The sequence below is a fragment of the Neodiprion fabricii genome, chromosome 5, assembly GCF_021155785.1.
Source record: "Neodiprion fabricii isolate iyNeoFabr1 chromosome 5, iyNeoFabr1.1, whole genome shotgun sequence".
Classification (NCBI taxonomy): domain Eukaryota; kingdom Metazoa; phylum Arthropoda; class Insecta; order Hymenoptera; family Diprionidae; genus Neodiprion; species Neodiprion fabricii.
The window spans coordinates 22,607,091-22,632,938 of record NC_060243.1 but is presented as its reverse complement, the minus strand read 5'-3'; the positions used below and the strand labels follow the sequence as shown (position 1 = coordinate 22,632,938).

The window sequence follows — 25,848 nt, the reverse complement described above, 5'->3', positions numbered from 1 at the left end:
TATTTCGCGATATTTTTGCAATTTTGTAGCACTCGTACTTTCAAAATATGAAAATGATTCGTTTCGTTTATACACTTGTACTGTTTACCTAAAACATTTCAGACAATCCTGAAGTAGCGAATTTTTTCAATAATTTTACAAGAGAGAGAGAAAAAAAAAAAAAAAACATCGGCGGAAACGGATGTGAACGAAAAGTATGGATGCATATTTTTACTAACGGGCGACGACAAAAGTGAAACAGAACGGATAGCGATATTTAATATTAACGCGCGTCAACGACGAGGCTATCAATTTCACACGCCTTCAATCTGCACGCTACGCTATACGATACCCATTACAGAGATGATACCCTCAGATACATACGATTGCACGGTATAATATGCGCAAGCTTTTTTTCCTACGAATCACCGTTTCACAAACAGAAGACCGAGGCACGAATGATTAATATATTTGCAAAAAGTAACGATTCTCAAATGATCATTTTCATATTGAAGCATACACTGATTTGTAATTGTCACTCGTACGGCGTATATTTTGCATCACTAATTTTGATAAAAGTTTAAATGCCAAAAACATGCTCGTACGAAAAAAAAATTATGAAACCGTCTCGAGAAATATTAGATCACGTATTACACTGGGTTGGATCAACGCTGCAGAAAAGAATCGTCCCCAAATCTTATAACCACACGAGCAAGCTTCGAAAATCGATTTTTCACAACGCACCCGAGTATTTATCGGCACGTTCATTAGTGATTACGTAATTTCGTGAGTTGGACTGAGGTCAAGACTATGCCTGTAATAGAGCATAAGAAAATGTTGATCATTGTTGAAGAGAAAACGAACGGCACAAAGATTGAACAAATTGCGAAATAATATGCGACTAAAATTTGACCAATCACATGATATGATTACGATTACCTTGCACAGGTCGTAGATCTGCGGGAATAGGATTTTCTTCTTCGGGCCATCGGACGGAGATCCTTCGTTTCGAATATAAATGATTCTCGACTTCGATTACCAACGACGGAAGATCAAAACGGATGCAACGATGACAACACCGTCAGGTCATTATTCGCGCGAATTCCTCAAATCGAATAAATAAACAATCAAATAATTGGCAAGGAAATTCGATTAAATTTTTTTCAAATAACCGACAGACGTACGGAACGATTCTCCAAAAGATCCCAGGAACACGACGATGTTGGTACAATGATAAAATAATATAGGGCAGGACCGCAACCTCTTGATTCGATGACGGCAGGCGGATGACTGAGATTCGTTAAGACGCACTCTCGTCACACGGTTAGCTAATTTATTATTATTCTTTCAACTTCTCTTCGTTCCCCACCCGCAACGTCGGCATCTTGCTCTTGGACTTGGTCTTGGTCTTGGTCTTGGTCTTGGCCGTCGTCGGGCGTTGAATTACCATCGTATGCAGGTCGTTCGTTCGTTTCTTCGTTCGGTCGAGTTCCTTCCTCGGTGGAGTTCTCAGCGTCGTCAGCAGCGTAGTGGTGCCCGTTCCTTATCTCGTTATTCGAATACGAGCACGTTTCTGAGAACTCCATACAACGCCTCGTCAAAAACAACGCCGGCCACCGTCGTCGTCGTAGCCTTCTCTCTTACGTTCTTCTACCTTATATGATGTTTATACGTGTATAAGAATGAGAAAAAAGAAAAATATGGCCCACGACGAGGATGGTATATTATATATAACCATTATACAGTCGCGATCGGTAAGCTCAAAATATCCATGCGGCATCTGCGCTTTTGCAATCCGTCGTGTCAGCGATGCTGAGAACGGAGGTGAAGCACAAGCGTGATAGCTGAGGGAAAAACGAAGGATCACAATCGATCAATTCACGACCTACTGTATCTATTTCAATCATTGCTTCTACCGAATCGTCTTTTTTAATCGCCCCAGGCGAATATCTCGGCGACTGTGGAAGCGATGTGCGAGAAAAAGTTTGAAGGAGAGGGAAAAGAAAAAATAATGCCGATATAATCTATGGATTGATTTGTGAATTGCGCCAAATTCGAGATTTTTTATGTAGGTAATCCGTAATTTCAGATAGGGAACGCGTATTTTGACTCTGTGACATTGGCTGATGGTGAGTTTGAACACGAATTTAAAAACGCAAAATAAGAAAATAATAATTTTCAAAAGTTTTTAGAGGTTGCAAAAATTTTCAAAATTTTCAAAAAGTGAGATACTTGGTCATTTTGTACTCGGACAAGGCATTAATTCTCAAAGTTTCATTACTTTCTCGTATATTCTCAACCGAAAGTTAGTCACAGTGAGAATATTGAATACTTCGAAATGAGATTAAAATCAGAAAGAAATTAAAATTTACGTAAATAATAATAAAGCAAACAAGTTGTTGATGAAGTGTTTCAAAAAAAATTTGTGGAACAAATCTCTAGTGAAATTTTTTTAAGTTTAATATAAAATGCATTCATTGATTTTTCCAACTACCTATGGATTTTTTTGGAATTTTCGGCGATTTTGAATATTCCGTTTTCCAAAATTTTCCAACACTCGATTTATGAAACTATTCGTTTCATGCCTCGGATTTCTTCGATGTAAGTAAAACCATTTTACGAAAACCCATCCAAGATTTCAGGATCCACGTTTCAAATTTGAAAAAATTCTCGCAAACGGGTTTTTCAAAATCGTCTGGAATTCTAAAAAAATGGATATGTATTTAGGAAAATCAATGAATTCATTAATTCATTTCATCAAGAGCTTGTTGGCATTATTGTTATAATTCAAACCGAATTATCTTATCAGCTTGGTTATGATTGATTTTTTTGCAGATTTTTATCTCATCGCGAAGTGTTGAATATTCTCACCGGGACTCACTTTTAATTAGGAATATACTTCCCATAAGAGCTTAAGGGGCTATGGGAAACACTTGATCACCTCGAAAACACGATTCGTAGTTTTTGTTAGACCGGTCATAGCCAAAATATGTGTTCCCTGTTTTAAAATCACGAAAATAGCGCAACCCACGAATCAGCGCATATCGGCATGATCTTTTCGGCTTAAAACACTTCAAGGTTTCGTATCAAACTTTTTCTCGTATCTCTTCTACGCGATTAAATAAGACCGCCCTGCATACTCGCGTATCAGAAGTTTAGGCGAAGGCTGAAACAAAAGTTAATTACTAACGAAATGAAAAATGGTATGCTCTCTTTCGCAAGAAATTCAAGTCAGTAAGTAACGTTAGCGTAACGAAACAGTAGAGGAAAAATCACTATTGAGTTTGACAAAATGCCAGTACGCAATTAAATACATGTTAATACCCGATTACATCAATTATTGAATATCAGACAGTCGCCAAAAGATTTTTAATCAGGTACATAACGCATTTTCCTGAATTCGAATTTTTGCGTCAAGGTTACGAACTTCAACATCGCTCTTTCCAGGGTTGTTTCGGTGAAGCAAAAACAGAAACAACTATTACTTAAAAATTTTATTAAGTGACGATTACGAAAGATTACTTGACAAATAAATTCTACTTTTACCAGGTGATTTCTCACGAATTCCAAGTTTGCATATAACTTCTCAAGATGACAAAGATATTTTTTCTAATCCCAAGTGATTTCTCATTACCACCAATGATTACTGTAACGCATCAGAATTTTATTCAAATACATACTAGTGTTTTCGGCGAGTACGAAATAATTTCGAACGTTATCGACATCGTGATCACTTGAGTGAAACACCCCTTGGAACCTCGAATAGTTAGTTATCAGAACTGCATAACCCACATATATCCTTACACGCGTTGTAATATACAGCGGTTGTACGGAGGCACTGTTATACCTCGCTGATACTCGTACGGCCACAATATAACCGATACCGCCAATGCGTTTTCTAACGGTATAAGATCGTTTCATCTAATACGGTCTCTACCTGTACTTCCAACTCTCGCCGCCTGCACCAATCTCCGTAACGGAGAAGGAGACTTTGAGTCAACCGAAGGAGATGTCTAACAGAACCGACGTCAACGTCTGTCCTGTGAAAACCCCGCGCTCGACCTCGCGAGTCACGCGAGAAAGACGTAACAGTAACCCTGATTGTAATTGTAACCCAGAGCGATTGTAGTAGCAACTCTATTCTGAAAAAACTAGGACGATAACGCAGAGCAGCGTTGCATTCTTCAACCATTTTTTCTTTTTTTTTTTCTTCATCGACGAACCGAGATCCTCCAACCTTATCAATATCGTGTTTAACTTTTCTGCCGACAAGCGACTGTACGAACGGAACACTTGGGTTTCGGTTCGAATTACCTGCAAAATAAAAAAACGAAATAAAAAAAAAAAAGACTGAGGTCAAACGGTCATGTAACCGCTGGTTGGAATGGCACAACTGTAATCATCCCCGGGACCAAAGTTGAGCAAACAGTTAAAGAACGGAGGTCGGACTGAGGGTCAGGTTTAACGACTTTAACGGTGGGGAACCTGCGACATCGAGCGACTTGACGTACCCTGAGTACCCCGAGTCGCAGTAGGTATGCCTGAGTTTTATACACCCTGTAGCCAAGTCGACTCTACATTTCAGAACGTCACCGACATCAAATTATATAATACGTTATGTGACTCATCGTATTTATGGTTTAAGGGAGAGAATCGGTTTACGGAAGTGTAAAAGTGGGTAAACAGTAGACGGATGTTACATATAGTAATTCTAGTGCCGGATCTGGGTGGTGGGATACACGCTACGTTCGTTTGAACGGATCAAGATTTTTGTTCTTATTCAATGGTTACGTCATGCCCGTCAATAAGCGAACAATAAGTAGTAGAGAAAGAAAGTGAAAAAAAAAAGAACGTCAGTATCTTCAGAGAGCACAAGTGAGTTGGCATGATGAAGCAAGTCTGTTTTACCATGTGATAAGACACCCAAGTAAGTATGATGGCGTTATATCTGGTAGTGCCATCGATCGACAATCAAAAGAGTCGACCATTGCAAACCGTAGATTCCAACTAAATCTTACACTGCAATTTAGAAGGTGAACCAAAGCACATAGAAACGATATCGAACGGATGGATAAGGAATGCGATTGAAACTTATATTATAATTTGATAAAAATACACATCGTTCAATCTCGATTCAAGAACATCAGAATTTGGTTACATAAAACTTGACTGCTCTATCTCTCTCGGCCTTTCTCACTATGACCACCGAACAGCATCGAGTCGTCCGACAAAGATTCTCCTAAAAAGGTATCGAGACGGGTCGACTCTGCGGGCAGCGTTGGCGAGGCTACAACTGACGGAACGAATTTTCAATACCGAATACCTGCCACGGCAAAAGTAAAGTTATAAAAAGGAAACTGTAGGATGCAAAGTCGAGGAAGAGAAAACGTCGAGAGATGAGAAAAGAGTCTGTACAGGATGATTTTGTGCTGATATAACAGAGTTAAAAATTGATTCGTTGCAAAACGCATCGTTGTTCTTCTTTTCCTTTACTTCCTTCAAATCATTCCCCCGGTCTTATTGTGGATCCGGATCAATAACGTTCATCGTCGGATCAATAAGTTTATACGCGGATGTAGTGATGGTTGTCGGTTCTTGAGTTGACGGGTAATCACGCGACGTCGATCTAATGCCCACACGTATATATTACCCCAGCCCCAGGTACGCTTACCTTGATTTTGCTATTTTTCAGGTAAGGATCTATAACGAGAACTGAATACCGGTTGACTCTCGAGACAGTGAAAATCACAATATTAATAGATCATTGAAACGTGACGCCGTCGGTAAAGAAGAAAACTTGTTCGTCCAACTTCTATTAAAGGGGGAACCACCTACCTTGGAAGGCCGAAAAGTAAATGGTTTTCGGAAATTTTTTTCACAGGAAAGAATCGAACGAATGGATATTTTCGAAACTCTGAGGATCTTTCGTCAATAGATTGAATTAGGTACATCTGGCAATTTTCTCACGCCATTTGAACCATAACTAATCGAGTTATTAACTACGTCCCACCGCAGCTTTTCATTCGCGTTGGTAATTTGCGTACATTCTGGAGAACGTAATTTTGATCTGCAACAAACGAAACTAAATTTTTTTTTATTGTTTGGATTATTTTCAAGAACGTGAATGTAAATCTGCCGATGAGAGTCGAAAATTTAATGTTTTACACGTTTTTTTAAAAGATTCTCCAGAACGAATGAAGACCAGCGATGGGATCTAGTTAATAACTTGATCAATTACGGTACAAATGATTTGAAAATACCGGCAGATCTAATTGAAACTAGTAGAAAATTCCCGAAAACCATTTACTTCTCGTCCTTCGAAGGAAGGAAGGTCTCCTCTCTTAAGCTTCCTGCCTTCCTACGAATAATTGGAGATTACGTCGTTTGAGAATAAAACCTTACAGTGACAGATGACAGACGAGTTAACGCACCGTTCCTACACGCTCGATACTACACAAAATTATACTTACAAATAATCGTACCATACAAAATTACACCATATTAACAATAAGTCAAACATTTACGACTCAAGGAGTTGGCTTTAAAAAACGTGAGTATATTCTGTTTATTATGATTTACTAAATCTTAGACAATCCTAAAGTCGCGAGTTAACGATTTTTCCCGAACACGCATCGTTGCAGTAACGTTACTAACTTCAATCTCGTAAACACGTTACTTACGTAATACTGCTACATTAGTACAAAAAATTATTTAGTGTATAAATAATTTTATTTTTCATCATTCCGTGTGGTAACTTACGTGTAGTAATCATACCTTACATAACAAGCTTTTTATTGTCCCCATTATAGGTCACATATATACCAAGCGTAATACCAATAAGTAGAATATAAATGGCGTTCGATCGCTAGCTCTGCATGCCGTTTGCCCAATCATGGTTCTAACCGAAGCAATGAATCGTTACAAAACCCCTTACATCTTTTTTCCCCTTAGATCTGATCTCATCTGTACACCTGATCAGAAGATTACGTTCATCGCATGAATGAAAAACGCGAAATTTGGTCAATTTACTCGCTAAAACATTATCTTCCGATCGTCCAAGATTGATTTAGTTTATACCTGGATAGCCACGTATTCAGATTGTGAATCTTGGCAGGATAGATAATGCGAGAACATAGGTACATACCAGCAAGGTCATTTATTGGTTAATGAACGCTGACCGTTCGGTGTAAGAGATATAAAAGAAAAAAGAGAGATAGGGAGAGGGTATCAGGTAAAATGTCTGCATACGTCTCACTCGTGTTCAGGAACGAATAAATGACCCCTGTATACGCATGCCTCACGTGTAACAAAGTGTGTATCCCCACCTCGCAAGCTACAGCAGCAGCAACTCAGAGATAACGGAAACTTCAAGGCACAACTACGAAGAACGTTGTTCAGTCATAGAGTTTTTTACTGAGAAATGCTCGCTTGCGGTTATGTAAGTTCAAGCACGCGAAGCGGAATACACCATTACAGTTTTATATTATCGGTTGACATCGAGACGTAGTGTCGAATGGAACTGCTTTCCTGTTCATTGAAAACACCTCTAAAGGCTTCGTACGCTTCATTTTCATCTCAATTTATCAGTTTAAACGAAGGGTCCCCGCCTGATGTGGAAACGTGAGCAACGCCCTCGAAGCGCGAATGATTGCCACCACGATGAACCCCTTCTACCGCATCATGCAGCTAGTAGTGCCAACGCACAGGATGACGTAACGTGAAGCCTGGAATCATTTAGCTACGCCGGAAGTAGTAATCACCGCTACTCTCCCTCCAACATTGGATATAGAGTGCGGTACTATTTAATAAAACCATGGGAAGTAGGACTTTATTAGAGGTGTTTGCGCTTCGTTGTGCTGCGTTCGTTGCAGAGAGACGGGCAAAAACGCGATGGTGCACGGTCGAAATCATCTCTCAAGTATCCGCACTGTACTGTATAATTCGTAAGAATCATCAACAAGAATAGGAAATGATTCACCTTCGATAGATATGAAATTATATACTAGGCTGATATGGCAGCAGCGAATAAAAGTTACAAGCACCTGGGTTGGTATACTGATAAGCATGTATATCAATATGTATATCAGTTGCCTTGAATGAAATCGATCATATTGCAATTATGTGATAAGTATAAGGTGCCTACACCTCGTCAGGTTGATTCTAAAACCGACGCAGTGTCCACGGTACCGATTGCTAATACATATCGCAATACAAACCAGTAGCGGCCAGAAGTGTAAAAGCGCTGTTGGTCTGTAATCAGTGATACTAGGGTAGGTAAGTCAGTGCCCTGTAAGACGCGATACTGCCATTCTAGAATCAATTAACCTTCGCGTGTGTGCACACCGCACAGATACTATTGATTCTACAGACACGATGATTGACGACTTGAAGGGAAAAAGGAAAGGAAACGAGAAAAGAAACCACCATGGGGCTCCATGTCAAAGGTTGTCGTGTGTCGGGGGTCAACGCGCCATTATCGTTATCATCGTTTTTATTATATTATTACAATTGTTGCTGTTGTTATTATTATTATTGCTATACATACGCACTTGCAATATGAGTCGTAGGTGAGCCGAATACGAAAAATTGCAAACACATATACGCGAGCGAAAAGGCAGTTGCCTGGTTGTTACACACGATGCTTTACACAACAAGCGTATCTTACGCGTTTTGTCACGAAGTGCGAAATTGAGGTTAGGATCGCGTGATGTCAGATTTGTTTGCGACAGCGCATGCGCGCGGTACAGAAAAGTCCACTCCTAACTCCTAGGAGTTAAAAATGATCCTTTTTGTACTCCGCGCATGCGCTGTCGCAGACTTACTCTAGCGTCATAGAAACGGGTGCTTTGTGTACGGAAAACACGCATGGAAAAACGCGTAAAACATGCTCACGTCGTATAACGGAATATTATTTATTCAATACGGTTGTTTGTATTTGAGATATTCAAATTTTTTCACCCGGTTTTTCAAGATCAAGATCCAATCCTCTTGTTTCTTTCAAGTCTTACGTACGTAGAACCGATTCGTGACAGGCAATACGTAGCGTAGCTGAGTAGCAATCAGTCACAATGGCTGCGGTGGCGACCGGCAAATCATTGTCTGCAGATTGGCTAATGCCGGGTGTAAAAAAAGTGACGCGCCTCGACATGGTGGCTTCAGAACCTTACAGAAGTTTATTAGACAGGCATACACATCTGTCTATGTACGAGCGATATCTAGGGATATCTTATACATACACACACAGTGATCCGTATCCATCCAAGAGCGAAACGCCGCAGTTCCGGGTTCTTACTTATACGGTATCTCTTATACTTTTATACGACAGGTGGGATTCGGTGTTTTAAACTTGCAACGCTAAATCGAAATTCAATGTAGGATCCGCGCTGGGAGGAACTGGTATGCTTGAACGGCGATTATTAATCTTAAAAGTTACCGGTAACCTTGTCGAATTATTATAGCTACTTCTTACACATCCGGAACAACACTATCCAACAACCAGGCTAGAATTTCCAGACCAATAAATGTTGTTAAATGATATTGGATGAAAAATAATGAAGATCAAACGAATAAATTCAAGTGAAACTCTTTACGTGCCCTCCGGCATAGGCATCCCTGGTATTCTATCGTAGTGTTGTGATTCCGTCAGTGTGACAAATTAGTCCAGAGCAAAGCAAGGATTGAACCTCAAAACTTTGAAAGTCGTAGCAGAACTTGATTTTTGTCTTCGTTTTGTACCCAATAATACTACACACAAATTTACAGGATCAAAAATGCCCGGGAAATCGTAAAAATTAATGGAAACAGATAACAATTCGTTGACACTTCGTAAATACTGAACGAAAATCAACTTCCGATGGCCTTTTAAGGAAACTTTTTTCGAAATTCTTTACCAATGTTGAGATAATCATGAAAAACGAAAATTTCCATCATTTTCCATCCTAGATGATACGAATTTCGTATTATCTATGCAATAGCAAACAGTAGGCGGATTGGTTTGCCGTCCAATAGCTACACTGCTAAATTAGAGTTCCTCAAAAAACACTTAATTTTTTTTAGATCGGTCATTCCGTGAAAACATAGTCAATAACCTAATGTTAAACCTCCTAAAAGGAAAACGCCGTGGGACTTTTTTTTAGAGGTCACGCATAAAAATTTTTGTATTCGCCATTTGATTAACACGCAAGAAATCCAATTCTGACGGTTGGATGGAGATTATTATTTCTCTATACAATAGAGTGAACTTTACATTGTAGCGTTTGACAGCTCGTTCGGTGTCCCTCAAATCGAGTCATCGTAGAACATTCGAAGTCCAACGATCTTCGAGATATTCAACATGCTGTAAAACGCAGTACTTTACCTTTATAAAAATCGATAACTACGGTAAACTTCTCGCTTCCTTGAGTAGGCGCCATAGAGAAATATTGAATAAAACCCGTCAAATACGTGGAAGGGAGTTTATTCATCAACTACGGTTTCGTGAAGTAGCCGTCGGGAAAAAATAATAAACTTTTTTTTCCGGCACGCTACTGCTACACATTATATGAGATGAGATAGATCGCGTGGGGGTGAAAACTTGAAAGGGTCAATACTTCGAATGACATGCTAAAATAAAATACCGAAAGATGAATTGTTCGAAATCTTGATTCCCGAAAGTGTCACTGATTAGAATTACTAGCAATCGGTCACACTTTCAAACATCAATATTTCGAACAATTCATTTTTCGCTTCCTTATAATTTCGACACATCAGCCATTCGAAATGTTGACCCTTCTAAGTTTTGACCCCGATCCACTAGATCATACACGTTCGCAAGTGGATTCTTCGTCAACCCGATACACGCGTACACACTTCATAAGTTTACAATTTACTTGACGAAACAAATACTTTTGTACACCGGAAGATCAACTCCTCGAGGAAGTGACAAACAAAAATTTCCGCACGAAATGCCAAACGAAAACCGATAACGAATGTTACGAAATAATAACTTGGTTACCCGCATCCGTACGAGGCACGTACTGTATGCATATAAATACGTAAACAAAAAATTTCAACTCCTTACTCATAAGGCATATATACTCTCATACACGCGGGATAAACGCTGCTGGGCAGCATCATTCTCTCTCTCTCTCTCTCTCTCTTTCTCCCCCCCCCCGCCGTCTCTATCTCTATCTCTATCTCGCGCGCACGCGCGATCCGCCTGTTTGGTCCGGTGTTCGGGACCCCCTCTGATATATACGGGGTGATTGTCCTGCAGATCGCAAGGGTTTTTTGTCCCGTACGAACACGCGCGAGCGAGATAACCTCGTCGCTCTCGCCCTCGCCCTCCTCCTCATCCTCATCGTCGTCCTCCTGCTTCTCCTGCTCCGTTTGCAACGACTCGCGGTGTGTACAGCCTCTTATTGACACGACACGCATTCATAGACAGCGAGCGAGGTGTACGGAATACCTGCGTGTACGAAATACGTGCGTGCTAGGCTCAGTCATGTATGCAAGCATTGTGCCTACCTTGCTCGCAAACGGTATTATGCCGAGGCCTTATACGCTGTGTCAAAGAAATAATGGACCAAGATTTAAATTGAAATTTTTGTCTACACCCGTAATAATGCTTGGAATTCAATTTTACTACATTTATTCTCGACTAGACATCGGGATATTTCACAAGTATAATTGTATACGCTGGGAATATTGTTTGGTATACGTGATACAGGGAGGATTCGTTGAAGGTGAACGATGCGCGAACGACGCTTCGCCGGAAGATGTGCAACCCATAGTTCAATCCGGGCTACTTAAGACGGGTGTAAATACGTAACACCGGTTGCCTACGTGCCGGCGAAGCGTCGTTCGCGCATCGTTCACCTTCAACGAATCCTACCTGTACGAAGGTGTACCCAGCAACTATGTTTATATGTAGTTTTTCACCGGCGTATATTACGAATAAGACGCGTACTTATGCGATATTATTACATTTGGTATATAACTTGTCACGTCGCGATGCGTGAAGTAAAGATGAACCTGAAGTTTTGATCCACCGTGCTCGATGAAGTAACTGTGTATTCGAGTATAGCCGGTATTACTATAAACTCCGACGAGGAGATGTTTTTTCGGGATAAATGATGAAACCTGATGAGCCATCCAACAACGCGCGAGATGGTAAATCGATGGCTAATTGTAAATAATTCGCTGAGCTATTTGTGAACAATCGAAACTCTTTTCGGTCAACCTTGACCGAAGATGAGTGAAATAAGTTAAAATCGATCTAAGCTTGCACGGTATAATTATACTTCTAAGAGATCTGTATAATCTCAAGACCTTGGCACATCTCTCTTAAACTAATTAATTTAGAGATTACAAAAAGCTATTCTTATCGAATCCAGAGTCTAGACCGTAATTCAAAGAACTTATCTACAGATACATATCGACGGTACCATACTCCCTTACAGCCGATCGTTTCAGCAACAATAATATGATATGTATAAGAATATGCATGTCAAGTTTGTCCTTGATGGCTGAAGAAGAAGTTAATGTAACGATAAATTTTTAGCAAATCTCGTTATTTCGCTACTTTGATACTGCCTGAAGTACAGTACACTCTCATACGGTATTAAGAGGTTAGTATTAATTGTACAAACTAAACTTCTTTCAAGTCATATTCAGCCTGCAAAATAATGATCTTTCATGTAACGTTCGGTTTCGTTAACGTTGATGCAATGATGCATTTTGGTCGAAACCCATTTTCAGATCGTGAATATAAGTTACAGGCCAATAAGCCAACGGAAGGAAATACGTGTTTTAGAAACTGAGTACTTCCAAAATCACACCAAAGTTGAAAAATAGGTTCCGCAGTTTTTTCAATGATCCGTTACGTTAACCTTACTTGAGGTAGGTATAATTTCTCAGAATAACCGACTATGCACAAAGATGGGGCGGGGTCGAAATTTCTAATTAGAAAAGTTTATAAAAGCACCTAATTCCGAATTTTTTGGTTGCGAAACTTAAAGTCAAGGAAATCAACCCAACAATTCTAAGTGCCAAAAGTGCTAAAATGGGAGCATTTAAAAATCCATAACATCTTGAAATTTCACCACTTTGATCTTCCTTTGATTTAGATTTTCTATATTTTTACGTTCGAAATCCTGGTCATTCTGATTTTCGGTTTTTCTGATTTTTCCCAACCACTCGTTGAGTAAACTACGCTGCGTGATGAGTATAATTCAACTTTCGGAATTTCACTGGATCAAAACTTTATTTTCCGGAATTTCGCCCGATCGAAACATTACTTGTATACCTTGTATTGCGGAACTTTTTGTTTCTTCAAAGTTTCATTTCTTTGCTTCAAGTTCCGCCGCCAAATAATTCGGAATTAGACGCTTTTGGAAGTTTTCAAATTCGAAACTACAACCTCGCCCCGCAAGGATGCATCGCGCATAGGACCGATGAAACTTTTTCTCAATCTTTTGCTCCTTCTTTCCTACACCCACGTGAATTGAAAGATTCACGAGCAACACCGTATAGTTTTGGCTGTAAAATGTTCTTGCGCATACTGCGTCCAGGGCGCTGCAGGCACATTATACCGCATATAAGAAGAGCGTGTAACGCAACAAATACGAACTCGCATAAATATTGAATGGCTTCTGTATAAGGTATCCGCTACGGTAGGCGTTATTTATTGATTTGCAAAGCTTGAAAGTCGTGTACGGGTCTTCTGTTATTGATTGGCAACGTTTAACGCCACGGCGAGTAACACAACAATGGAAACGCCCCGGGGCCCGTAAGCCAACTACTACTACTACAACTACTACTCCTCCTACTACTACTTCTGCTACTTCTACTACTACCACCAACACAACTACATCCATCGTCTAGTCGAGAAACAAAGAGGAAAGTTTTACCAGGTCGAATTATCATTGTTATAATTATTTGAGATGGTACCGATCCTAGTTGTTTCGTCGCCATTAATCAGTCAAGAAGAAAAATAGCGTGAAGAGAAGACGACTGGATTCGTTCGCGAGTCGAAAGTTCTGCTCTGCTCCGAAGTTCACGAAGGCTTAAGGCGTCGCGTGGAGTGCTGATGTCCGTATAACCCGTGTGAAGAAAAACGTTGTCATTCTTCGGTATTGATCGATGATGTCCATACGTACAATAACGAATATAATAGAAACGAAACGAGTAGATAGAAAAAGAGGTACAACGGGGACATGGAAAATTTATACGTCGATCAACAACGATGCATGGAACCAAAAACAAACAGCAATTTACAACGCGTATTATCTACACTCTTCGCAATCTATAATACATACCTATTTTAAACGACAGTATTATTATTGTCATTATTATATATTATCTAAGTTACTGCGATACCAGGACGATTAGAGATTACAGGTGAAAAAGAGGCCTACTGTGGCGTTAAATTTTTTCGTCGCTTATCATATACCGTATAGTGCGTAATTATATTATTGCTAATCTAATTCTGGTACGTAAAAGACACTGAGAGTCAAGTGAATTGCGGCAGTCCATTCAATTCGCGCAAAATCAGTTGCTGTTGAATTTCATTATGGTACATGACGAGATCACACCTACGCACGGTGGACGGCCAACCGGCAAATTTTAAATGAGAGGTCTTATCGTTGAAATAATTCCTCATCATTCTCAGGCAGATTACCTAATTATATCGAAATTATTTGCGGAGCTAATCACCGGTTTTTAATCCGGTGTTGTATCTGTTGCGGAAATAAGCAATAATCATCGGAGTCATTGATATCGGTTTCCCCCTCCCTGGTGAAAATGATTATTAAGATTTTCTACGAATTTTTAAAGAAGTTGGAACGTCAATACGCACAATTTCTCATAAAAACTTGTAGATTTTCATGAAAATTCGTATCTCTTCGGTAAAAAAAATTTACGAGACACAACAATTTTGAAAGAAAATTAACAATTCTTCGTGAAAAAATTTGCATATTTACAAATTTGTACGAAACAATATGAAATCTTCCATTTTCTGTAAAAATTTGTAGTAGTATAAATTTTAACCGTAGCCGCCAGGCCTTCCACAATTTGTTCTTCGTTGATTATTATTAGCACAGGTTTAATGAGGGTGAAAGGAAATGAAGAGGGCAAATACACACTACCATTAGCCACGGAGAATGACGGTCGAGGTTGCCGTTGATCGTCGCAGCTGTTAATAATTCTTTTTACAAAAATGCAGAACTCGTCCGTAGGAGACTAAAGTGAAAAAATTTAATCCGTTTTCTCAATAGTTTACTGACACCGAGCTGCAATCCCTAGAAGAGGGCCAACAAATTGTCGCTCAATTGATGTGAAATCTCAGGGGGTCGTATTTAATCACATACAAATAACGTTAGAAAAGGGGAACGGAACCGACGGAGATGATCTCCAAAGTTTTAGCAATTTTGGATCGTTCGAAACTTTGATGTATAGTCAAAGTTTGATTTTTCTACTTCAAATTTCGCCACCAAAAAATTTATCATTTAGCGCTTTGGTAAATTTTCAAATTTCAACCCCGCCCCAGTGACTTTTGTGTATTAGGCTGTAATACGGCTATGAACATTCACAAGTTAGGCGATGGTTCGCAAAAATAGACACAATGAATGTACCGATAGGTAAGGTCTGCATCTGCACTCGGTTTATAGTTAGCTAGTTTCCCAATGTCAATCAATCACGCAGGCGCTACTGGCCGTTTGCGCTTAGAAACAAGCGTGTTTAAAAAATGGCACTTGTCGTTCCAGTCAAGGTGAAAACCACGAAAGGAACAGCGCGAGTCTTCCAAGGACCAGCTTAACTACAATTTCCTGGGTCACGCTGTCCGCTAATGGTCGTTGGTCTGTTTTGACGTTCTCCCATCCCCCATCGTCATGCGTGTCGCTGAGAACGGAATGATATTGGCATTGCATGTGCTTGAATGCTGATTCGTTGAGGGGGAAAAAAAAAAAAACAACGGTTTTGATAATGACGCCAGTTGATACGATGTTATTCAACGAGCAGCACGAATCGACGGAAGACAAGATTCAAATACATACGTAATACATATTCATGATGCATTTGTGCATAAGCTCTTTCTTACCTCAGAGATCGATGGTGAGCCTCAACAGCACCTTGGCATCAGCTACACGCCAGGCAACGCCAATCCCAGTTTTTCCTGACACTATGTTTAATTTTTCCAACTATCCTGTCGCACCGATCGATAATATTTATACTTTGGGGGAATTAAAGGGCCGGAGGGATAAGTGGACGGAGAAAGAGAGAAGCGGAAAGAGACACCACGCGACACTGCACAACTTCGCGAGGGCACCGAAAGAATTCACGCATACGTCACACTTGCGCGTGTTATTGTTAAGACGCTGTATCAGGTTTAGAGTTGAGTTAGGTTTCGGTAATATTGTCACGCACAAGAGAATTCCCCGAATGTAAACCACCGTCAGCGCTGCAGCCGCCGCCTCCGTCACCGTCAACGGCACCGCCACCACCACAACACGACACGACGCGACGCAAAGCGAGACAACGATACAACACGACGCAACCACACGCTGCAAAGTTGCCCGCGCGACTGGATTTAAGCCGCGGGGCAAGGCGTCCGCCCGCTCCCAGCGCCACCCACGGAAGCCGACTCGACTACAAAGATATTCGTTAGAGAGAAGCTTGGAAGAATGTTTTTCGTGTCTACGATTTCGCAGCGCTCTCTGACGCGGAGTAGGATTTGGAACTAACTTTCGAGGTGTACGGTCGGTAAGTGCGTGTTGGTAATCGGCCGATACTCTACCGTGTCTAGCATCGGGAAGACGAGAATGATAGAGAACAAACACGTTTGTGGCGATCAGTAGTTGAAAATGAATAGATTATGAACATCCACTGCTTACTGATGCTCGATACGACAGAATGTTGGTGGTTATCTACATGCACTTACTGACCGTGCACATCAAAAATTAGTTCCAAAGACCAGTCTCGTGTCAGAGGGCGCTACGAAATCGGAGACATATACGGACACGTGAGGGACACTAGGATAAGGATGAGCACTCGGTCAAAAATAATCGATGCATCGATTAATCGAGTTCAAAATAAAAATTGAACACGACGCGATTCAATCGGTAAAAATTCATCGATTAATCAATTGTTTCATAACTTTTTAAAAGGGTGTATTTGAAAACAAGTTTCGTAAATTTCGCTACGTAATCTTAACAGTAGAAAACTTTTTTGGATAATTCATAGTTTAATTAAAAATATTTTGCGATTTTAGATAAAAATAGTCATCTATTTTCAGACTTGATTTATAATTTTTGGTTCGAATGTGAACTATAATTACTTACTATGAATTGAAAATTAACTACACACACATTTGATACTGAAATATTAAAATTTTATTGAAGTATGAAAAACAACGGCTGCTCCACTTTGTTCCGTTGTGAAATTTGTCCAAGCTGTTGGAGAAACTTCGAGCGAAATCACGAGAAAAATTTTCACTGCTACGTACCTAGATTTGGTCGATAAAATACTGGGAAAATGTTATTGTTTGTAAAGTGGTTACAGGGATAAACGAAATTGCGGCAGTATTCACCGCATTTAACAATAACCTGAATCAAGTAACCCGATCAATCAATCTGCGAAAGCAAAGGGAAATCTAAATCCATCATCTAGTTAAACAATAATAAAATTTCCGTAATTGACAATTTTTAATCAATTGATAGTCTTTAACTGTCAATTAGTTCAACGTTCAATTTTCACTGATACTAAATTCTGGTCACTTTTCCGAAACACTTAGTTAACACTCGTGCTTATTTCGTTAGTATTCTATCATTAAACTTCCGCACTTTATTTGTTCATTTCTTGTTCACACCTTTTGGCAGATCAATTAGAGTTTCGTATTTTTGTTTTTCCTGAGTTAGGTAAAAACATCCGAGTACCTCCCCCGTTACTTGGCAATTTTGATGAGTTTGCACGTGTTTAAGTTTACAATTTTTATACATATCTTCGTTTTCTTAGCTCCACATTGGCGATCGCAACGGTGTTTGACTTTCAGTCGTATTATTTTTATTTTTGTTTTATTTACGATTTACCTATTTTTCCGTAGAGTACTCAAAGTTACAGATATTGCATGCTGCTGAGAGTGGAATGAGCAGCTACTGTCGTTTTTTGAACGTCACTCTATTCAGTGCCATGGCATTGGAGCTGGCTAACTATGGTAAAAAAACATTTTGCTTCGTGCAGACAATCAACGAGAAAGTAAGACACAGTTTTCACGGTGAAAATGAGGAAAAACGGTGCGTGTTGCAAAGAATGGAGAATCGTTTGGATGAGTACAGGCGATTATAGCGGCGTTTAAGCATTTGCGTGTGAGATTCTCTCTTCAATATTTCTGTTAGCCATTGTACAAGTTGACGTAACATTTCGCTACAAGTGTCAGTAAAGACATTTCAAATTTCTAGTCCTGTGGTTACAAGGTTGGAACGTTAAATGGCTGGTGGCATTTCTTCGTGCCAACTGCCACCAAATTTTGCATCCTCATTCGTCAACAAGTGTACCTTTCCGACATTATGAAGCGTAACAATTTCTTATGATTAATTTACCCGAATGCAGGTAATATGAGCACGACGCATCTGACATTAGTTTCTGAACATCACTATTTTTCTATTTTCACAGCATTGTAGCTCGCCAGCTATGATACAAAGCATCTTCCTTTCCACGATACAGACTTCCAAAGCAACAGTAAGAAAAGCAATAACTAGTCAGCAGTTATGCATTAATAACTGACCGGTGAAAATGACGTTTAATCAAATATCTTACTTCCTAAAACAGTATACCGATAATCGTTACAATTATCTGATCTCGATCTTCGCTCCGAATAAACCAGCCCACTGTACGCGGTATGCTATACCACCATATTAGTGTACCCATGTCGTGTGATAATTACTTCCGTATCGGATAACAGGGCGTTTCTTGGTAGGTACGAAGATTTTCGCCGATTTTCCGCTACGAGTCGTCCTTTCGACTGCATAAGTTTTGAGAATTCAAAGTCGCGCCTGCCAAATCTTGAGCACGATGACGACCACGACTATACACTACCTACACCTCGGTACTCGGTAGCAGTAGCGTTAGAAGGACATTGGTTTTAAAATAGTCAGCGTCCCCAGCTGGCACTAGCGATGAAAACTCTGAAAGCGGTGCAGATGCCAGTTGCTGGTCGCTCCTCGAGCATTGAGCATTGCTACGAGAAGAGTTTATATTTCATTGCATATGTTTATGATATAGACGCATCTTTTGTATGCAGAAGTGCGGGCTCGTGTGTACGCGGTTGTACATATAGTATACTTACGTACATACACACCTATGTTAATCCACGTACACGTAGACACGATATACACAGAGGCATCGACGCGAATACATAGAAACAGACGAACACACACACACACACACACGCATGCATGCATGCACGTATGTACGTACGACTGTACACAGGACGGACGCATGCATAGGCATATGTACGATACAAGCAACACATGCGGTATAGTAATATTAAACAATATACATGCTTCTTTCAATGCAGTTGTGATGCCGGTACTGTGAGCAGTGGGCGGATATACAGTGATTATACAATTGTCTCGTTCGCATTGGATTGAATGATGATTATAAAACCATGTGAGGCTTACACAATATAATGTATAATGGTGACCAAGTGAGAATATCAACCGTAAAGTTCGTATATCCGGAAATTAAAAGCCGGTCCTCAGTTGCCGGCGTAACGGATACTTACACGTTGTTTCCGATGGTGAGGTTCACTTGGGCTTTTCCACTACGTACCTAATAGAACCAACCACTCGTTATTCCGGCAAAAGTTCTGCATACCTACGGCACTCGCGGAGCTGAAATTTCGAGAATTTGGTTACACCGCGTGACAAAATTAAACTTCTGCGACGAATTGTGGCCGTACGTATATGCCTGTAACGTGGGTGTGTAAAATTATCGTCATTATCGCTGCACTGCACCAACATCGTAAAACGTACGTACAAAGACGTTAACGCTTCGCTGTGTTTAATTAAACGGAATAATTCCATTCTCGCGGTTTATATTTTATTTTCAAAGAATATACATTTGAAATAAATTTGACTTGGACATTCGGAAATCGATCTCGTATCCGATCCGCGCGATAGTTTGAACGCGTTATTTGATTAATGTCAATTGTTTCGCAATTACCTTCGCCATTCAATTGCAGTTCCATTTACTACAACAGAAATAAACTTGCGTTAATCGTTCAGATTTTGACTATTAAAAGCAGTGGTTCGATTTGTTCGAGGACATGCTACAAAAAGTAAACGAGGAAATAATTTTTCTTTCCATATTTTTAACACTTGTGCGCCCAAGATCTGTCCCATGAATCATCGCAGTGTCAACGACGGTCCGACTTTGTTCTAGTTACCCGATCTAATCATAAATATAAAAATGGACACATACCACGGGAAATAATGAGAAGAGAATGACAAATAAGTGCGTAGATGCCTGAAATACTTTCAAGTTTTGGCAGTGAAGAATACGTTTAAAATAATGCATCGTTCCGGCATGCTGAAATATCATCCCGCGGTGTGTGAACCAACAATCCAGCTTCGCTAGGTCTGCTCAGGTGGATTTTTTTTTTGGCTTACGGGATAGCCAGTTTGCGTCGGTACATATGACTGGCATACGTACACATGCATGTTTATACATAGGGAGAAAATCTGGTACTCATGGGAATTCAAACTACCACGCAGTTCGTCGAAAACAACCACCATATTATCGGTAAGATATCGCATTTGCATTAGGCAGGTTATACATACCTTCGAGAAAATCGCATTGCATGCAAGCTTGACGGAACTTTTTTAAAAATTTTCAACGCAGAGACGAAAGTTTCCCTTAACTTTATAGCTAAGCTTTCCTTGCGATGGATCCATCGACCAACTCTGACGCATGTTATACCTTAATAAGTAATCGTGTGTACAGTGATTGGTTCCCAATTTCGTAACATGTTTGCATTTTCACTGTAACATTTGAACCTGCACTCACACCCTGGTTACCCATCAATCTGGCTCATCCCGATCTGTGAATCTTCACAGAATCGTATTTACCGCAAAAAATGGAAACGGTATCGGGAAAACTCGTCGCATCATTCAATTTCCCGCGTTTTGACAAGGAATTTGTGAATGCAAATATTGGCAATAAAATTTTGTTCTCACCGGCGAACAATACCCAAGTCTGGTTAGTCGCGTCGCTGCCATAAGACACTATCGACTAGTAAATTGTTGATTATAATTTTAACAGCACATATTCAAGCACAGATCATCCGAAAAATATTGTTACCCATCGATTTGTACGAATAGGCTCGCAGGTAACGGTCGATTCTTACATGCAGGGGACCTACGAAAATACATGCATAACTTTAATACTCTTTAATATACCGTGAAGATAATATAACAGCAGGAAAGGAGATTTATTAGATTCAGAGAGAGAAACTAATCACGTGTTACTAGGTTTCATTTAGCGATCCACTTTCAGATTAAAACTTCATTTAATCTGACGAAATCTTTTCGGGCGACTATACGCATGAACACGGGGGAAAATATATGGGATTTACATGCGCGACGGTATTCAAATGGTGAGCGCTTTACTGCAGTGAAAATTTTCGGGATTGTGGCGATTCATAAGTTCAAAGAATTTAACATCAGTATACTGATAAGTAATTCTTACCGCAATCCCTGTCATTTTTATATAAAAAAAAAAGCACTGTCCGTATAATATGTAAATCTATTAGGTTTTATTTCCTGCAAATAAATAGTTTATTATGTATCTAAAATAGAGTTTAAATATTTGCCTTATCTGACTATGAGAAATGTATTTTCCCATCGCAAATGACGTTTCATTCTTACTTTGGACATAGGAATAGATGGTAAATCTAAGAGATCAGAAGCAACACGCACTTTGTAAGACTCCGACTATCCTCCGCTATAACGGTAGGCGGTTTTAATTGTTATAGGCAAAGAGAGTGCATCAGGTATCTCGATATAATAGTCCGTGCAGTCATTGACTGCAAACGGCAACTTGGCGGAGTGAGAATCGTGTGTGTATTATACCAGTACTTAATACCAGATCTGAAAATCACTACACTCCAAGCCGGGTTTTCCAACACGTGCTGTTAACCGAAATAAAAACGAATAGACGCACGTCGAACGAGCGTCAGCATTTGCTAGTCGACGTAGGTTCATAACGCGGATCAGAAATAGCCTATAGCACCGCTCTCCGATTCACGTCGAACCAGACGTCGTGGATATATATAAATTTAACATACCGAGCGATGGAGATTTCACCCAAGTATATTCAAGCCACGATGCGCATGTTCCAGATATTTCATCGGAATACAACATTATGTGTACTAATACGGGGTTGAGCAAACGATACTCGACCAATTTTTAATCCCAACGTAACTCAGCTGGTAAGGTCAGTTGCTTTCAAGCCTTCGTCTATTCTGAACCCAAGATCGTTCTTGATAATTGGTAATTATGAATAAAAAATTACCATGCACTCTGGGTCTGGAAGTGTCATTCTATCGATTTGCAAAATTGTTAGGATTTTGTTCTTCGCAATTTTCGAAATAGTTCGGTTCGAAACCTTGCCGATCTTTCAAGCAATGCGTCTCGACACGGTGCTCTTGTTGACCGTAATCGATAGGTAAAGATAACCAACCCTTGGCGAATTAAGTATTTTGATTAATAGAACGGTCAGAGGTTTAGGTTGAACAGACTCGCGGATGTATTCGAAATGTACACCGAAGTATAAGATACAGTCTCAACCCCAGTTTCAATTCGTTTTCCATCTTGTTCTACGCCTCGTTCGTGATTACATCATTAAAGTTATGTATATACTCTTTACGTTAGTTCTCCCTTCTAAGCGTGATGTCGTTTTAAGGAGTTCCCCTACAGCATACCTGGGCTGCGATGCTGTAATTTCACTTTTTACATTTCCCACCATCCAAGTATTCTGATTGGTTTATAAAGTTTACTCAACCAATCGGAATGCTTGGATGGTGGAAAATGTGAAAAGTGAAATTACAGAATCGCAACCCTGTATCTTATGTGTAAGATTTTTTAAAGATCGTCCAAGTGTGATCAAAATAAGAGTAGGCTTATTACTCACCCAAAATATTGATGAGTAATATCTCGAAAGATCGAAAGTCTGTTGGAAATAAGGTTAGCAATGACGCAGGATGAGCGGTGTTCCTTACTCGTTACAAGATAAATAACTCAATTCCTGGAGTAACATCATTCGTCTTTTGGTACACGGATCACTGATTTGATAGCAGTTTAGAATGTTGCGCTCACCTGAACATTGCGCGCATTGCACAAAATTTTCATTTAAGTATTCTATGATTTGTACTGAGATCGTGTTTCACAACATTTCGCGTGTTATGTAGGTAGTCAATTTTTTCTATCTATTCGCTACAGCACGGAATTACGCTACAGTTATTTTCAATTGTTTTATTTTCAATTACTCAAACCTGGCGTATAACAATCTTTCAATTTGAACGATTGATAATTGAATTTTTCGCAAATTTTTGGGAATTCGGTTAATCAAGCGTTTTGCAATGTGTGTGTGAAACGATTTTGCGTTTCTTGGATACTCTGAAGTGAATATTTTTTGAAAGTTAATTTTTTTGCGACTTTCCCGTTTCCTTTGACAGGAACTGCTCTGCCCAAAATGACAATTTGGTTCTATGGTTGAATGAGAAAACGTGCGACTAACGTAAAAACCTTCTGCATTCGCATGACTGTAATTACGTTTGCCCATCACTTTATTGCACAGGCATATGTTCACATTCGACGGGTTTATTATAATACAGTCAAGATGTAATAAAATTGTATCGAGCATTGCGACATAATTGTATGTTGGTGGTATTCTGCATTCAGCATGAACACTATGGAAAGATTGATGTAAATTTAGTTAGTTTTCAAAGATCCCCCCCGCTTTTGATAACGGTAGGCTGCTACTTACAGGTACACACATAAAAAACACTAACGACGATGTAAGCGAGCTATCCGTCAATGAACGACGGACACTCGCTGCCCCGATTCCTGTTTTCGACGCAACTCGATTCATCGCGTCATCAGAGTTATTCGTTGGATACGATTGCCATCTGGCATCTGACGTAGGAACGACGGTTTTCTCCCCGACTGACCGACCGGACCGTGTCGTACCTCAGGTGGAGGAAACCGGAAAAAATATTCTTCAACTTCGTTACCTCCTACCGTATCTAGCGTGTTATGTTTTATTTAATCCTTTCGCATTTTACTTCATTTTTTCGCAGTCAGCCGATCTTTGAACATTCAATCAAGAGCAGAAATCGAACGTCTGTGGTAATATACCGGATTATTTCCTCGAAAAGCCCCATAGGGACCCCTAATTATAGGCAATTCAAGGAGAAGTTCACTCTAAGCAGCTCCGAGTTTGCGGGTGACTGTGTACCCTGGGTTGCCTATGATTTAGGGCCCCTATAAAGTTCTTTGACGTTAAGTAACCCGGTGCACACCCTTTTGCGGTAAGAGTGTAGGAAACGTTTCATCTATCGTTCGAGTAACGAATCAATTGGCGCAAGCTCATTGCCGGATGGTGGCGTCCCGATCGCGACACGGCCGAAGCTCAGCTTGCAGAATCTAACTATGTATATTTATGTATAACCAGCTACCCGGTATTGCGATGTATTCACTGATGTATTCGAGGGTCGGAGCCAGTCGTCGGTCTGCGAGCATCGGCGACCTTGCGATATTTTTGCGCAACTAAAAATAATCGCGCATTTTATAACTGCTACGCAAAGCTGATCGCCCAGACTATCCTAGTTTTATAGACGGACAGATTCACCGATTCCCAAATCAAAGCCAACTCTTAACGTTGCAGCATTAAGGTTTCACCGTATACGGTGCACGCCTGGTACGATCCTTCCGGGTTTCAACCGCAATAGAAACTAGGAATCCGTGCGTTTTCTGCGCTCGCTGAACCAAACAACGAGTCACGAAATAATAACGAACTCGTAATAAAAACTCGTAACTGTTTATTTCACAAATATATTGAATATCAGGTTATACGTATACAATTTCACACGATATGAATTTCAGATCACGTAGTAAATGGGGTTGGTTACGCGTTTTTAAGTACTCGTTGATACGGACATGTTCTTTAATTGTCCCGAATGGGCGTTGCCGCTGATCGTTCGTGTCTCTAGACATTTCATTGATCCTCGAATTCTCAACACTCCTCTCTCTGATACTTCTCATCAAATGTACGTGCATGCAAGTGTTATTCAAAGATGAGAAATCATTTGGCACAAATGTCATCAACCCGCGCAGTCGCCGTCAAGGGAATCGATGTCTTTCGTCTGAGTGGAATAATTCCGAGAAATTTCTTGCGGGACTTACGTATAATTACCTCACTTTCACCAAACGTTCCCTGAGGTCAATTCAACGAATAAAAAATCAAACGGTCAATTTAGATTACATATTACATACCTATATTTTACATGTTGCAAGCATGTCCGTAAGCCATGTGTCACAGTACAGTTAAGCACGTCATTTAACATGGAAAGCGAATCGATGTTTCATTTTGCATCTGCATGTCTTCTCTTGAACAAGAAACACGCAATCAGTGTTGCTATTTTAATCACACTTCTATAACGTGAAATATCACCGCATGCGAAATCCTCGGTCGTGCTCTCGGCACCTTCTTAACTTATTGTCAGCTTGGGCACTAGAATTTAACCCGAAATTCGTGGACCTTGTACATTTCTACTTGTAAAGCTTCTCAAATTATCTGTTTACTTCCCGGTGAGATCTATTATAAACAGAAATC

General features: G+C 40.0%; 1 protein-coding gene across 8 annotated transcripts in view; it reads right to left on the bottom strand.

The window, feature by feature from the left end:
• LOC124182165 (protein shank) overlaps nucleotides 1-16,558 on the bottom strand; it is a 69,318-nt gene extending 52,760 nt beyond the window's left edge. For 5 of the 8 annotated variants that reach the window (XM_046569067.1, XM_046569065.1, XM_046569066.1 and 2 more), the window contains exon 1: nucleotides 16,058-16,557. The gene's annotated coding sequence lies outside the window, so the exon portion shown is untranslated. Of the gene's footprint in view, nucleotides 1-16,057 lie in introns of all 8 variants that reach the window. The other 3 variants (XM_046569070.1, XM_046569071.1, XM_046569068.1) reach the window with 2 other exon arrangements.
• Nucleotides 16,559-25,848: the final 9,290 nt, after the last annotated feature.